Source organism: Myotis myotis, unplaced genomic scaffold (genome assembly GCF_014108235.1).
Source record: "Myotis myotis isolate mMyoMyo1 unplaced genomic scaffold, mMyoMyo1.p scaffold_m19_p_5, whole genome shotgun sequence".
NCBI classification, from domain to species: domain Eukaryota; kingdom Metazoa; phylum Chordata; class Mammalia; order Chiroptera; family Vespertilionidae; genus Myotis; species Myotis myotis.
In genome coordinates this window covers 17375217-17389364 of record NW_023416357.1, presented here as the reverse complement: position 1 = coordinate 17389364, position 14148 = coordinate 17375217, and the positions used below count along the sequence as shown (strand labels likewise).

General features: G+C 43.2%; 1 protein-coding gene and 1 long non-coding RNA gene across 2 annotated transcripts in view; one reads left to right on the top strand and one right to left on the bottom strand.

Annotated features, from left to right (window-relative positions):
- The window catches only part of BASP1 (brain abundant membrane attached signal protein 1), a 45325-nt gene extending 34613 nt beyond the window's left edge, over positions 1-10712 (bottom strand). Inside the window, exon 1 of the mRNA XM_036309360.1 lies at positions 10485-10712. The gene's annotated coding sequence lies outside the window, so the exon portion shown is untranslated. The remainder of the gene's footprint in view (positions 1-10484) is intronic.
- A 357-nt stretch (positions 10713-11069) lies between these two features.
- LOC118656743 overlaps positions 11070-14148 on the top strand; it is a 44735-nt gene continuing 41656 nt past the window's right edge. Inside the window, exon 1 of the long non-coding RNA XR_004967678.1 lies at positions 11070-12116. This is a non-coding gene — a long non-coding RNA (uncharacterized LOC118656743). The remainder of the gene's footprint in view (positions 12117-14148) is intronic.

Genomic DNA, 14148 nt, shown 5'->3' with positions numbered 1-14148 from the left:
ATTTGTCCTGACTTGCCAACTGTTCCCTCTAACCACCATTTCTCCCCTGAATGTTCTAATGTTTGTTGCTGGGAGCAAGGATACAGTAATTTAAAAAAAAAAAAGTGTTAGTATTGACAACATTAAAATTTAAAGTACAAAAAAAGTGATATTTTTTAAGTAGGAAGGGCTAATTAACATTGTTATTTGGATGAGAGGAAGAGATGGGAAGACTGCTGAAAATTCATTTTTTTTGTTGAATTCATTTTTTATTACATTCTCTACATTCAGAGTTAGTAGCCAATTAAACATAGTATCTTAGAAATATTACTACAATGCTTTTCCCACTGAGAGTGCATTGCATTGAAAACTACAACTCTTACCTTAGTGAAATCTTGTGCTGTAATTCCATTGTATAGTTAACTCCTCTCTGCATTGTGGCCAGTTGCAGTCTCCTAAGACAACCACCTACCCAGGAAACCTTAGTACAGCTGAAATCAACGCTAAGCTCTCTGGATGGTGGAAACAAAACCAGTGTGAATAGAAAGGGTAGAGGTGAAGAAGGTGAGCTACTAATATTTGTCTCTTACACCAATGAAACCTTCAGTGAGACTTTATTAGTCAACCAGTGGACTGGATTTGGGAGAAGAGTAACATTCAGATGTGAGTCACACAAAGAAACACACACCTGGGAAACCATTATCCATCTTGTCTTGACAACCTTCTCGATAACACTGGGACAAACACTTGTTGCTATTTGTCTGAAAATCAACACTGAAATTTCTGGAATCTGGTTTCTGAAGTCCAGTTGGGTGAGGTCTCAACAAAAGATCTCCAGGACTACTGAGGAAATGCTCTTGCCACAATAAACCTCCTGTCAACAGGGTGGTATCCACCAAGGTTGGGTTACCACAAGAAGACCCAGGAACTACTTGTAACTTCCAATTGTTAACTAAGATCCTTTCTTTTTCCCTCCGGAAAATGAGTCATTCAGAAAAGATTCCAGAACACCCTGTTTAACCAAAACAATGTATCTGGTAAATAAATACCCTAGCAGTCACATAACCTTACTCTACCTTCTTACCTCCTTGATGAAATGCAGAAAAAAGGGAGAAAATCACTTCAAATCTCCCCACCTGGAAATCACTGATTTCTCTAGATTTTCCTTTTCCCGATCATCTTAAATATGCCCAAGGCTAATATAGGAGCTCTTCATCCTCTGTTGAAACAGCTGAGAACATTTTGTAAAGGTCAAAGACAGCAAATATTCCTACAGCCCCTACTGTTTCCAAGATAAGCTCAGAAAAGCTTAAGACAGTGTTCTGTGAAAACCCAACAATTCTAAGGAGAACTTTTTCTATATATCCTGAAGAAATAGGAGTGTTCTCAGAGTTACTAAATGGTTGCTATTGTTTTCCCTTTTAATATACTACTTCCACAATTAGATTTTGTTACTATTTGATTTGGCTATTACATTAACCTAGGTAGTAATGGTGTTTTGAATGGCTGTCAATGGGTAAATGATGTGGGTCTTTTCAAAATCACTTTGCAAGCAATTCAGGAAACTTATAATGTAGAAAGCTCAACCAGGAAAAACTATTCTCTAGCATCTATTCTTCAGAGACTTAAAAAAGAGGTTTTAGCCAAAACCGGTTTGGCTCAGTGGATAGAGCATCGGCCTGCGCACTGAAGGGTCCCAGGTTCGATTCCGGTCAAGGGCATGTACCTGGGTTGCGGGCACATCCCCAGTAGGAGATGTGCAGGAGGCAGCTGATCGATGCTTCTCTCTCATCGATGTTTCTAACTCTCTATCTCTCTCCCTTCCTCTCTGTAAAAAATCAATAAAATATATTTTTTAAAAAAAGAGGTTTTAATTTGAACTTATTTTAGGAATACATCTTTTTCTGAACCTGCAAAATTATAACTTAAAACATTATAAAAACTGTGAGGTTATCAAATTCATCAAATCTTATTCTCTTTTGAGTTGTCTAATGATGATATTTAAAAATATGAATTAAACTTGTGTCGTATCTAAACTTCGCTGTCAGTTTCACCAAATACTAATGTAAACACTTAACGTTGCTAACATCAGTTTCAAACATCTAAACAATAATTTGCAAAATGTTTTAACATGTACCTCAGTTCCATGTTTTAATGACTACTTCAGAAACTTAGAGCCCTTTAAATCCTCTAAATCAGCCCAAATACTATAAATGATCATTCCAAAGAAAAAAAGATTAAACCTCCTGTATTATGCAGCTTTCAAACCAAGAAGCCAGATAACACTGGTAATCAGCATAAAAGCTCATGTCCACCCATCACCTCCCACAGCGCAGCATGCTGGATTTCCCAAGAGTTCCCCGGAGCATTTCTAGGGCCCGAAGTTTGATGATCCCACTTGCTCTGTAGTCCCCTGGTTAGTCTAAAACCAACTGGCTTATTTTCAAACATGTAACCTCCATCCACAGCTCCCAACCTTGGACCACTACTACCTTTAAGTGGAAAACAAGAGATATGGCACGAAGATTTCATTGTATGAGCCAAGTTATTTAATACATGCCATGAATTCTTTGGCATATGAAGGAAGTCATGGGCCTATTCTGTAAGAAACACAGGTCAATTGAGAAGAAAGATGGTGCATAGATAAAGCTCAGGTGGGCACTGGAGACAAGGGGCACAGCGATGTATCAAAAAGTAGTTCTTTCTGCGGGAGGGGGGCTACAGCAGAGAGTGACACATAGGCTTAAATTTGGACTTTCAAAAAAGTGGGAGGAATGCTTTTTTTATGTTGCAGACAGTGAGTAAGAGGTTGACTCAAATTGAAAGGGAGGGACAGTAGGAGCGCCGCTTTATTGGGAAATAACCTGGGGGTCCACTCAGCCACTAAGCAGCTCACAGGACCTTGAGTAAGCCACTAACTCTCCTAAGGGCCTTTTAAGTTCCAAAATAAGTGTTTTAGTCATGAGTTTTCAAACCTTTTGTTATGATGACATGAGTATTTACAAAGGACTTCTGTTGCCGTTAGGATCGTACTGAAAACAGCCACCGAGTTTCTGCAAATGAATCCTGCACGCACGGAGGCAGAATGAAAACCAGTGAACCAACTTAGGGCTTGGTTTATTTCTAATCAGGCAACTCGACTACATAGCTGAGAGAGGGTTGACTGGTATCCGATTGGTATCTCAAAGTTAGAATTACAGGTATTTGAGTGGTTGCCTCCACCTATGAGGTGTAATGGGAAAAGTGAAGGGAGTCAGGCAAATGCACGACATTCACCCACAGTCTTTATTAGGAGCAGCCATCATCATCAGACTCAAAAAGGTCTGACTTAAGGATATTAGCCCGTGTTCACGGTGACAAGAGCACATCTAATCTATAAGTGACTTAATGTATCTACTGATCAAATATTTACTCCGCCCTGCATCTTTTCTATAATACATAATTATTCATTGAAGAACTTAGCACAACTCTCTGTAAATAACATTGAAGATGTTAATACATTAGCAGGCTGTCCATATTACATAAGGTAAAATGGCCAAGGCTTATGGGAGCCCAATATAGCATTGTGGAGAGGAATGGGGCCATCAGACAAAGATTTGAATTCTATCTCTTTCTATTAGCTCTAGAATATTATGAACATTATTTAACCCTTATGGATAAAAAAAAGGGGCCACATACTAATCCTGATAAGCTCAGGGGTGGCCTGCATGGGATAAAATTCAATGAGAGCATATGACATACAATAAACAGCCAACAAATGTTCAATTTCATCTCTTAACTTCTCCAGATTTAAAAAAAGTAACAACAAAAAAAAACTCATCGATAGAGGAAGTTTTAAAAAAGATACAACCACCATGTCCAAAACCTATTTCTACAGTGAACACCTGACAGATAAGTAAAATGTCACTTCCCGCCCAAATCCATAAGATTCAAAACATGTTTAAATAAACTATTAAAAATGATTTAATCAAAATAAGAATGACTTCACCTTCCCTCAACAGCATAAGCCAGTGTCCAGAAGGCCAAAAACAAGCCACATGGACAGATCCCTGAGTTAAATGCCTGAAAGGTAGGAACTTACTGGAGGAGGATGGATCAACCCCAAATATCTGAAATTCCAAAGAAACAGGTTTGTTTGTTTTTAAGAGGCCATAGTGACCAAAGTCTCCATGTAGATATTTACTTGCAAAGATTTTGTCAACAGGTGACAACATCTTTACATTCTGACCTAATACAGTTTCGCTCCTAGAATGGAGATAGTGGGGATGTGGGAAAGTGGAAGGGTATATACCATGTGCATCCTTAGAATTTTAAATATATAAATTGGTTTATATCTTAATACTAATGACTATGACACTCCTTTCAAATGCCAATTAATGCACCTTGAATCAAGACACAACAAAAGCCAGTACTTTGAGGAATTCCCTAACACATCCAGTGAGCCTTTCTCTGAGCTCCCTCAAGTTCCAAGGACTTTCACTTCTTTTCTTTCTTCATTTTAATGCCAATTCAGTGTGGAGGCTAGAGTTGTATTAACCTACCCACTTTGAAACTAGGACAAGTGTCCTGACCATATATTCAAGGTATCATAGGACTTGACTATGCTGCCAGGATTATCCTAAACCTCAGACTTTAATGTCCTACCATCTACTCTCTTCAAGGCACCACCATGGCCTGTCTGGCAACAGGACCTCAGAAACAACCCTATGAACAGCTACAAAGGTGGAGGATGAAGCAAAGTAAGCTGGGCTTCTCCCCACTTTGTGGTGAATGTGCTAAATAAGATGCACTGAATAGGTGTGAGGCACTGAACTAAAGTGTTTGAGGATTTCACTTAATCCTTAACAACAGCTCCATATTGTAAACCTCATTTTACAGGTGGGGATTGAGACACAGAGAAGCTAAGCAATTGGCCAAAATTCACACAAACAGAAAATGGCTGAGACAAGATACTTAACCCAATGAATCTGGCTCCAGAGTACAACTCCACACACTTCACTCTCCAGCCCATGCTTTCTAGATATCATACTCCCTTCACAATGTACAAATAATAGCTGAAATACACCTTTCAGAGAAACATCCAAAAAACAAACAAATGAATCCTTCCTCATCCAAAATGAACAATCACCACAACAAAATCAATTCAACAAAGTTCAAACAATGTTTAAGTGTTAATGTGGAAATACTGTGTAAACGCTTTGCTTCCCCACTGAACACCATTTTCTTATATTATCTAGAAGTGTTTCCTTATGCCCTGTGTCCCTGTGGTGCTAGCAGATGGTTGCTATTTCTCAATATCTAAAGCTTTCAGGAATTTATTCCTAGACTACGAAGCCTGCTCAATCACAACCTCCCCTCACTGATGGACTTGACTTGGCAAGAAATCTCTGCTTTCCCTGTGTTTGTTCAAAAAAAATCGAATGCCTTTGGAAAGCCTGGTTTTTTAATGTCATTTAAATCCTTAGGGTTCAGAAGGAAAACACCCTATGAGACTCTCTCAGCATCCTACTTCACCCCATTTCTGATCCCCAGAGGAAAAAAAAGAATGCTGTTTAATGAGTCATTTTTGGGCTTGTGTCTCCTGAAAATTACAACCTAACCATATCCTGGTAAGAATTTGGCTCTATGGTTGTATTTTACTCTTGATAAAGTTCACTGGGCAAGTTTTCTCACGTGACACTTACCTAGGTCTGCCTTATCAGCTGTGGAGGAAATGGCATTTAACAGAATGGCATTTCCTTTGGCAGGCAGGGAATTTCCGTGGTTTTAAGACTATCTCTATATTTTCTCAAAAGAACTCAAATGCCATCTCTTGAGTTAATAAGCAGCCATGGGGAATTCAATGGGAGTGGTCATCCTGTCTCCATTCAACCCACTTTCAGCAAACTCCCATGCATTGTCTCAGAATTTCAAATATGTACATCCATAAGGCCAGAAATTCTGGATTAGGAAATATTAGCATCTATGAGAATGAGATATCCTATTTCTGACTGAATGCACCCATAGCCCTCAGGTCTTGATTAATCAGCATGAAACAAAAATACAGCTCAATATACAGAAATTAGTTAGTGATGTCAATCACACAAAGTATGTTGAAATGTAGACTGAGAAGTCCAGGGGCACCTAAGAGCCAGCTATTGTATTTATGCACTTTTTACACATATATGTGTGGTCCTTAGTACAGCCTGAAAATAGGAATTATTATCCTAGTTTTAAAACAGAAGAAAGTAAAATCCAGAGAGGCTTGAAGTATTTTGCCCAAAGTGGCCCAGCCAGTACTTAGAGATTTTTTTAAAACCAAGTTGCTTTCCACTATTCCCTAGGAAAACTAAGTAAGTAAATACATGAATAAATAAATATTTCCCCAAAACACATCAAGAGTGTACTCTTTTTTTAACATTCTGACTATTCACAACTTCAAAGTCATTTATTTATATTAATCCACAATCATTAAGCCAGGGAGTAAAGTTCATGTTGCATTAGGTTATCTCAAGTCTTAAGAGACAATAAATTATAAAGATTCAGTAAGTTGAGAAAACTTGATAAAATGAAGACTCCACATCATCTCCCTGTGTCTATACATGTAAGTTGTTTTACCTGGTTTCCAGGTCACCAGCTAAGACTATCATTAAGAAGATGCTAATCTTCTGATAAAGGAGGTGCAACAATGAGAAGATAAAAACTACACATAAGAAAAACAAAAGCCTAAGCAAACCAAAGCATGTCTTGCAAGGAAATCTGACACCAAAGGCAAATGCTTTTTAGCAAATAATAACTGACAGGCCTTTTGGGGACATTTTCCAAACAAAAATGTACAAGAGATCACAAAAATAAGACAAAACAATTTTTATAAATCCTTTATTTAGAAGGCATTGTTTATTACAGTTTTAAAAGTCAGTAGGGTTTAATATGAGTTTTTAAGCCTCTAAATGAACACCTTCATTTTAAATGTTCAATGAAACCCATTTGTCTTAGGGGTACGCTGGTAGAAATTGGAAATGAGCGTGTTAGTAGACGAGCTAGTCTTGCTCCCTTTTACATACATATTTAAAAAGAAAATTATTTTCCAAAGATATATATGAAGCACTATAAAATAATATTCTAAACCAACTGTTTTAATTTTATATCATTAATAAGATTTTTTTATTATATATATATCTATATATCTGGCACCTTAATTGCTTTAAAAATGGTTTTGGGGTTTGCAATTTTTTTTTATAAAACTACAATGAAAATCAAAGACATCTATTTTACAGTGATCAAGTCTCACCTAAATGTAAGTTTTTCATACTCCACTTATTTTGACCACAGAAGGAAAATAGTTTTAAATTGTTCTTCATGTGAATTACACACACACACACACACACACACACACACACACACGAAACAGGGAGCTGAATCCCCTTGAGCTGAGCTCGTCCATTGGACCGTTTCATTTGAGTGATCTGGGGAGAGAACGGGCTCTCTTCCACGGGCCACAATGAAAGCATGAGCACTAGTTAAAGAGAAAAATGCCACTGTTCACATAGTCACTATTGGTGAATTTTTGTCAAAAGGCCCAATTAGCTCCTTTCTCCACCTGCCAAGGCTTGGCAAAAATCAAGCTAGCTACAAAGTAAGACAACTGATCTTTTTAAAAAATTCTATTTTAAAATTATTTTGCTCAAAAAACTAAGACTCATTGAACTTGGGTTTTATTGGTATATACTTGCTATTGAATTTGGTCTATATTTCAACTCACCTCTCCCTTAAAAACACAACCAACAGGAAAGAATAAAATAAGAGAGAAAATGTACAGATGGCCATCTAAATCATAATCAATCATTCAATACTAAGGAATAGAGCAGGTACCAGGTAGCTAAACTACCAAATATAGGCTCTTTTACATAAGGTCCAAGTTTTTATTAGAAGGAACAAAAGAGGTGATTTCCATTTTCCTGCCACGTGTTGTCTCATCAGGGTGTGCTGAAGTATGAAATTCCTATAAGTATATTTATCTGCAAAAATATACTTAGCACTATTATACACAATGTCTCCTTTTGGATGGTAAACAAAGTAGCCCAAAGAGAAATCTAAAATGTCATAACCTGGATAATTCATATTGGAGAGAAAATCAGCCAAAGGTATATGTATTATGGCTTCTGTTAAATATTGCCAAAGGAGGAGGAGGAGGAGGAGGAGGAGGAGGAGGAGGAGGAGGAGGAGGAGGAGGAGAAGAAGGGAAGGAAGGAAGGAAGGAAGGAAGGAAGGAAGGAAGGAAGGAAGGAAGGAAGGAAGGGAGGAGGGAGGGAGGGAGGGAGGGAGGGAGGGAGGGAGGGAGGGAAGGAAGAGAAAGAAAGAAAGAAAGAAAGAAAGAAAGAAAGAAAGAAAGAAAGAAAGAAAGAAAGAAAGAACGAACTCCCTTCTTCCTCCCCAAGAGTGGATTTCCATCTCTGAGGGGTTTGCCTTTGGGGATTCCTACTGAAACAATAAGGTAGGAAGCAAGAGAAAAATAAAAGGGTTAGGATCCTGACAACCATTTTCTCTGCTCTGGGTTTTGTAGGCCATCTTGTTCCTATAAAAGCCAGGATGTCTCAGTTTTTCCCAACTAGGAAGACCAATGTCCCTTAATCAAACGACCAGCAGAAAAAAAAAAAAAAAAAAAAATGTCAGACAATTAACTGATGCAAATTCAGAGTGACCATTACTGCAGTGCTATGTTATAGGAAAAAGAACAATGGTCAGTACTAGAAAGTAAAATAATAGCGTTCTATTTTTAAAAACTTTAATCCACACATTTGCTCTCATTATAAAAGCTAATCTTATTTTTGGTCATTTTAAATCACTAAGAAAGAAGAGAGATAGCCTGATAAAGAAACCTACACACGGGGGTAGGGGTGGAGGGGAGACTGTCATTTTTACCCAAGGGTTTCATGCAACATTTAGGGCAAACGCCTTTGTTCCTCCACCTCGTAAGGGAGTGGGTGGGTGGGTGATGGAGAGATCAGACGCGGCTGCCCGGGCCCTCCACACCCAGCTCTCCCGCGCATGCGCGAGGCCAAGACAAAGGAATAGGTAATTACAGTCCGGATTCATTCATTTTGCCCGCAGCACTGGGGATCTGTTGGCCCCGGCTGTAATCCCGAGGGAAAGGGGCTGAGGGTGTTGGTCCACACCCCTGTGGTAGGAAGACCACCTCCACGCTGCCAGTGTTTGATTGTAACCTGCCGCGTACGTGCTACTGGCCTCGCGGGAGACCGAGGTGTGTCAACCCCGTTCAAGGTACTAAAAATGCGCCCATGTGCGCTGTGCTCATTTCAGCAGGATGGAAAGTACACAAGCAAGGGCTGTCCACGGAGTCCGTCTCAAGGCGGAAATCTCTCTGGGGAAGCAGCTCAGGAGCTGAGCCAAGCATTCGATGAATATTCATGAAAAGAATGCGGTTGGTTGGTAGCCGCACGTAGTGGGTGCGATCCGATCCAGGGATTCTGCAATTTACATTTTTCGCGGGTGGGGGTGGGGGGGGGGAAGGAACAGGAACCGAGCGTCGGGTTTCAGGGTTCCTGCTTGAGGCAAAACCTGTTAAACCCCAAATCTGTGCTCACAGAGGGGCTGGGCCCCTTAGGGGCCAAGCTCGGTCAGGTTCAAGCTCACACCCTCCGGGCCGGGGCAGCGAGTGAAGGCACCAGGTGCTTTCTCTGAACCGAAGACTCCAAAAAATTAAATGCTCAGAGGGGCCCACGGGTTAGTGGGAAAGCAATTCAGCCCCGTCCGAGCCTGGGGCTTTGATCCACTCAGATGTACTTCTGGAGGCACGTTGTCCTGTGACCCTCGCATTTCTTGGACACTCGGAGCCAAGACTCAGGAGTCCCACTGGCCAAGGAAACCCATTTGATAAAACCCAAAGCCACCTCCTTCCTCCGATCAGACCAGATTCCCCATGTTCGCTCCCCGCTCACTCCCGCCCCACCCCACCCCCACCCTCCATCTTTCACTGCTGCGCCCCTCGCACCAGGCGCTTTCTTCCCGCGGTGGAAGGTTCCGATGACAGAGACGCTCCCTTCAGCCCCACAAAACCGGCTCTTTGGGACTCCGTGCGCTCAAAGGGTTTCGTTCATCCGGCATTTTTTTCAATTAGCAGCTTCTCTCCCGCTACCCACCATCCCCAGCCCCAACTCCGTTTATCAGGCTCGCCATCTCCCTCCCACCCCCCACCCCCCATCCCCTCCACCAAGCGAGTGGCTGAAGCCTCACCTGGGAGGGGGGCGGCGGGGGTTCACCCCAGATCCCCGAAGTGCGATGGAGCCCTCGTGGAGGGACCCCGTGCCCCGTGGAGGGATCCCGAACCCGGCCCTGCCCATCCACCACCCACCCACCCACCCCAGCTGCAGCGCGGAGTGGGGAGGACGGGCCCGAGGAGCCGGGCGTGGCGCCGTAGGGGAAACGGAGGCCCCGGGGTTGCCGGCACCTTGGGTCTTCGGTGGCGGTGGAAACGGGGCCAGGGCCACCCGGACGCGCCTCCTTACCGGCTCTGGGTGCCTGTGCCGCCCCTGGGTGAACGCGGTGCCGCCGAGGGGCCCGGGTTGCTGGCGTCGTCCGGCCGGGTGGCTGGCCGCTGGCGGAGGCTCTCTCTCCCGCTGGACGGCGGAGTCCGAAGCGAGGAGCCAGTTGGAGCGCTGCCGCCGCCGCCGTCGCCGCTGCCGCTACTGCCGCCGCTGCTGCAGCCACTGCATTTCTTGCGCTCGCGCTCCCCCTCCCCTTCCTGCCCAGCGCCCTCCCCCCGCCGCGTCCGCCAGCCCAGCCTCCCTCTCCGGCTACCCCGCCCGCCTCCCTCCCCCTTCCCCTCCGGCTCGGTGCCCCGCCCGCCTCCCCTCAACTCCCCTCCACTTCTGTGCGCTCCCGAAGTCCCCTCCCCTCACCCTAGCCCCTAATCCATCCCATCCCAGTGGTCCCCCCTTTCCCCTCCTCTCCATCCCTGTACCCCTCCTGCTTCTCTGGATCTGCCTTCTATCTGGGTCTCCCACTCCCTCCCCACCACTCTCCATTCTGGGGCCCACCGCCCGGTGCCTCCCCTCCCCCGCTGCGCTGGGCTGCCCGTGGGTGGGTCTCTCTCTCTCTCTCTCTCTCTCTCTCTCTCTCTCTCTCTCTCTCTCTCTCTCTCTCTCTCTCGGCTGGCTAGAAGTGACCCGGCTATCGCTCAGACTTAAGGGGCTGCCTGGAGGTGATGAATAATGCCCTGCCACCTGCTACCCAGCTCAGCACCCCATTCCCTCCAGCTGGCCACATTGGGCTGATTCTGACAGCCTGGCAGACAGTGAGGTTGGGGGTGACCTGGTGGCTTCCCCTCAGCCCTTAAGGACAGATGTCCGCGAGGTGGAGGGTGGCCCCCATCGCTGGCACTTCTGGGAGGCGCCCAGCAGACCGGGCGCCCTGGGTGGGCGGCTCCCGCGCGCGCACTTGGTTGAGCCAGGACGGCTGCCGCCTCAGACCAGCGCCACGGCCAAGGTCCAGCTGGCGGGGCGGGCTTCGTCGCCCTGCGAGGATGCTCTCTAGACTTGAGAGAGAAGGGAAAGAAAAGGCCCCGAGGAAAGGAACCTTCGGGATTTTGTGTGTCTGTGCGTCTGTGATTTAATGGAGGCAACCAGTTCTCGGAGAAGACTGGGTGAGCCGAGGCAACGCGCGCGGGAGCGCACAAGTCAAAACGGGGCCAACTAAGGCGTGTGGGGGAGTCCTGGGGACTGCCACCTGGTTAACACCAACCAGGGCACAAAACAGCCCCCCGGGTGGGGAGAGATGCTCACCTTGCTTATCTGTTGGCAAGAAGCAAATACAAAAGATAACATAACGTGATATGGCTTACAACGGTGGCTCTTTCATCAGCCAATTTCACCTTCCCGCAACACGCGTGCGAACCTTTGGAACTTTCATTTGCGGCATTTTGGCGCCCCCTGGCCGTGTTTGGATTGCTCTCGTGCTCGCCTGTATCCCAGCAAAGAAAAGGACTGAGTTGCAGGTTTCCCTCCCGGGTGGATCTGCCCTCCTGACCTGGGCCTCCATTCGATCAGGGGCAAGGTTGTCCTCCAAAATCGGGATGACAAAACGCATATTGAGGGGGACCGACGCCAAAGGCAAGTGCATCCGCATTCAACCTGGAAGAGGTAAGCCTATTTTTGATTAACAGGAAAAAACCTTACCTGAACTTAACTGCATTTCAGTGGGGTGGCCATGTCAACCCAGTTCTCTGCCAGAGGTTTTGTGGTGGAAATACCCAACGGAGCAGGTATTTACAGCTTACATGAGGCTGCACCAAATGAGACAAACGCATGCGAGCTGGAAATGTTCACATTTTAACCAAAGGGCGATATGGGCAAAGTAGGGATTTTGTTGGTTTGTTTTTTTCTTCTTTCTTCTTTTTGCCATTTAAATGAATAGCAAATAAATATCATACAAGAACAGGAAAGCAACTCGCAACTAGGGTTGCCTCCAAGCTATTTACTTGAATATAAATACTTATTCAATAATTTAATATGTTCAATATGTGTCCCTCATTCCAACACACCATCTATGAAGCTAGATGCAGGGTTTCTCAACTTCTTGCTTTGGGCTGATCATTTTCTGTTGTTGGGTGCACTGTAGAGTGTGTAACATCATTGCTGTCCTACCCACTAGTTACCAGTAACACACACCACCACCACCACATATGTTCCACAGTTATGACAATCAAAAATGTCTCCTGACATTGCTAAATGTCCCCTGGGAGGCAAAAATCACCCCAAGTCGAAAAATACTGGGCTATTAAATTTTAAACCATTGTGAGCAAGTCTCTAGGTTTTTACCCTGTCCAATTAGGTGAGCATTTGCAATTTTATACTCAAGGCATTTATTGAGTATATTTGTTAGGGTATCAGAGTAGTTAGTTATTTCATTTAGCATTCCATTTTTAGCCCTGTGATCTTACAGGCATGAAAATCTTCTTAAAATTAGTATATATATATATATATAGTCTTATTGTGTTTGTATTATAAGCCACCAGATGTCATGTTCTGTTTTCTCTTTTACCAATTTTTCAAAGAAAAAAAGACAACATAAAAATTAATTTTTGGTGTACCTTCAGTGCTTCTGGCTAAATTTTCATGACAGGGAAAACAAGCCTTTCAAGGGTGTGATTGGAATACAGATCATGGGTTTCCACTGAAATGAGAGGCAAAAGCTTACACCAGTGAGACTGGGGTCTCCTCAATTTTGTCTTCCATCAGATTTAGCTGTTCTCTTAAAATATTTTAAGGCATTCTGCTTTAATTAAATAATGATGAAACTGGCTGACAATGCTATTAGCTTAAAGAATGGAACCTTTTCCAGAACTCATAAACATGTATCAAATGGTAGCCAAAATATTTCATTGCAGTACAGTACTATATAAAGTCCAATTTGGTGATATTTTTAGTTGTTCATCTAAGATCTTTTGAAACACACACCTAAGGAATTAATGACTAAGCATTTGAAGCTCTGCAGTATAGAAAATTGTTAATATTACCTATTGTGGATGTCACTGGCTATTGAGATTATGGACCTGGGAGCATATATTAAAGATGCAAATTCTAATAAATTAAATTACCTTTCAAAATTACATCATGAAAATAAAAACTGTTTTACTCTCCAAATGAAATCAATATATTTTAATAAACAAAGCTGGACTTTCTGGGTTGTGAAGTGAATTCCATTGTCATTTTCAATTACCTACATAATTGGTTTCGGTGAATCCTAACCTGCACTATGAAAATATTTATCAAAAGGATACATTACTCAGTGACTACTGATTTTCACTAAAGTATTCGCCATAGAATTGCTTGCAATATAATGGACTTATCATCACCTAAGCTACTAGTCAGTTTAGCAAAACTTTGGTATGTGTTCGCCTTTTCAAATAGTCCCTGTTATGTGTCAATGGAGAGTCCACAATAATCCTTTAGAGCTCATCTCACCTCCAAAACTCACCCACAACTCCCCTTTCCTATCTTCCAAATCACCCACCAACGCCTGGCATCCTCCTCAGTTCCCCATACTTTCCTCCTAAATAGTAAAAAGAGGATTAATGTCCCCAATAAAAGATGCAGACCAACATGAATGAAGCAAAAGCCTCGTGACAGCATCGTCACCCCAGTGTTACCACCGCCACCTTTGCTGGGCATC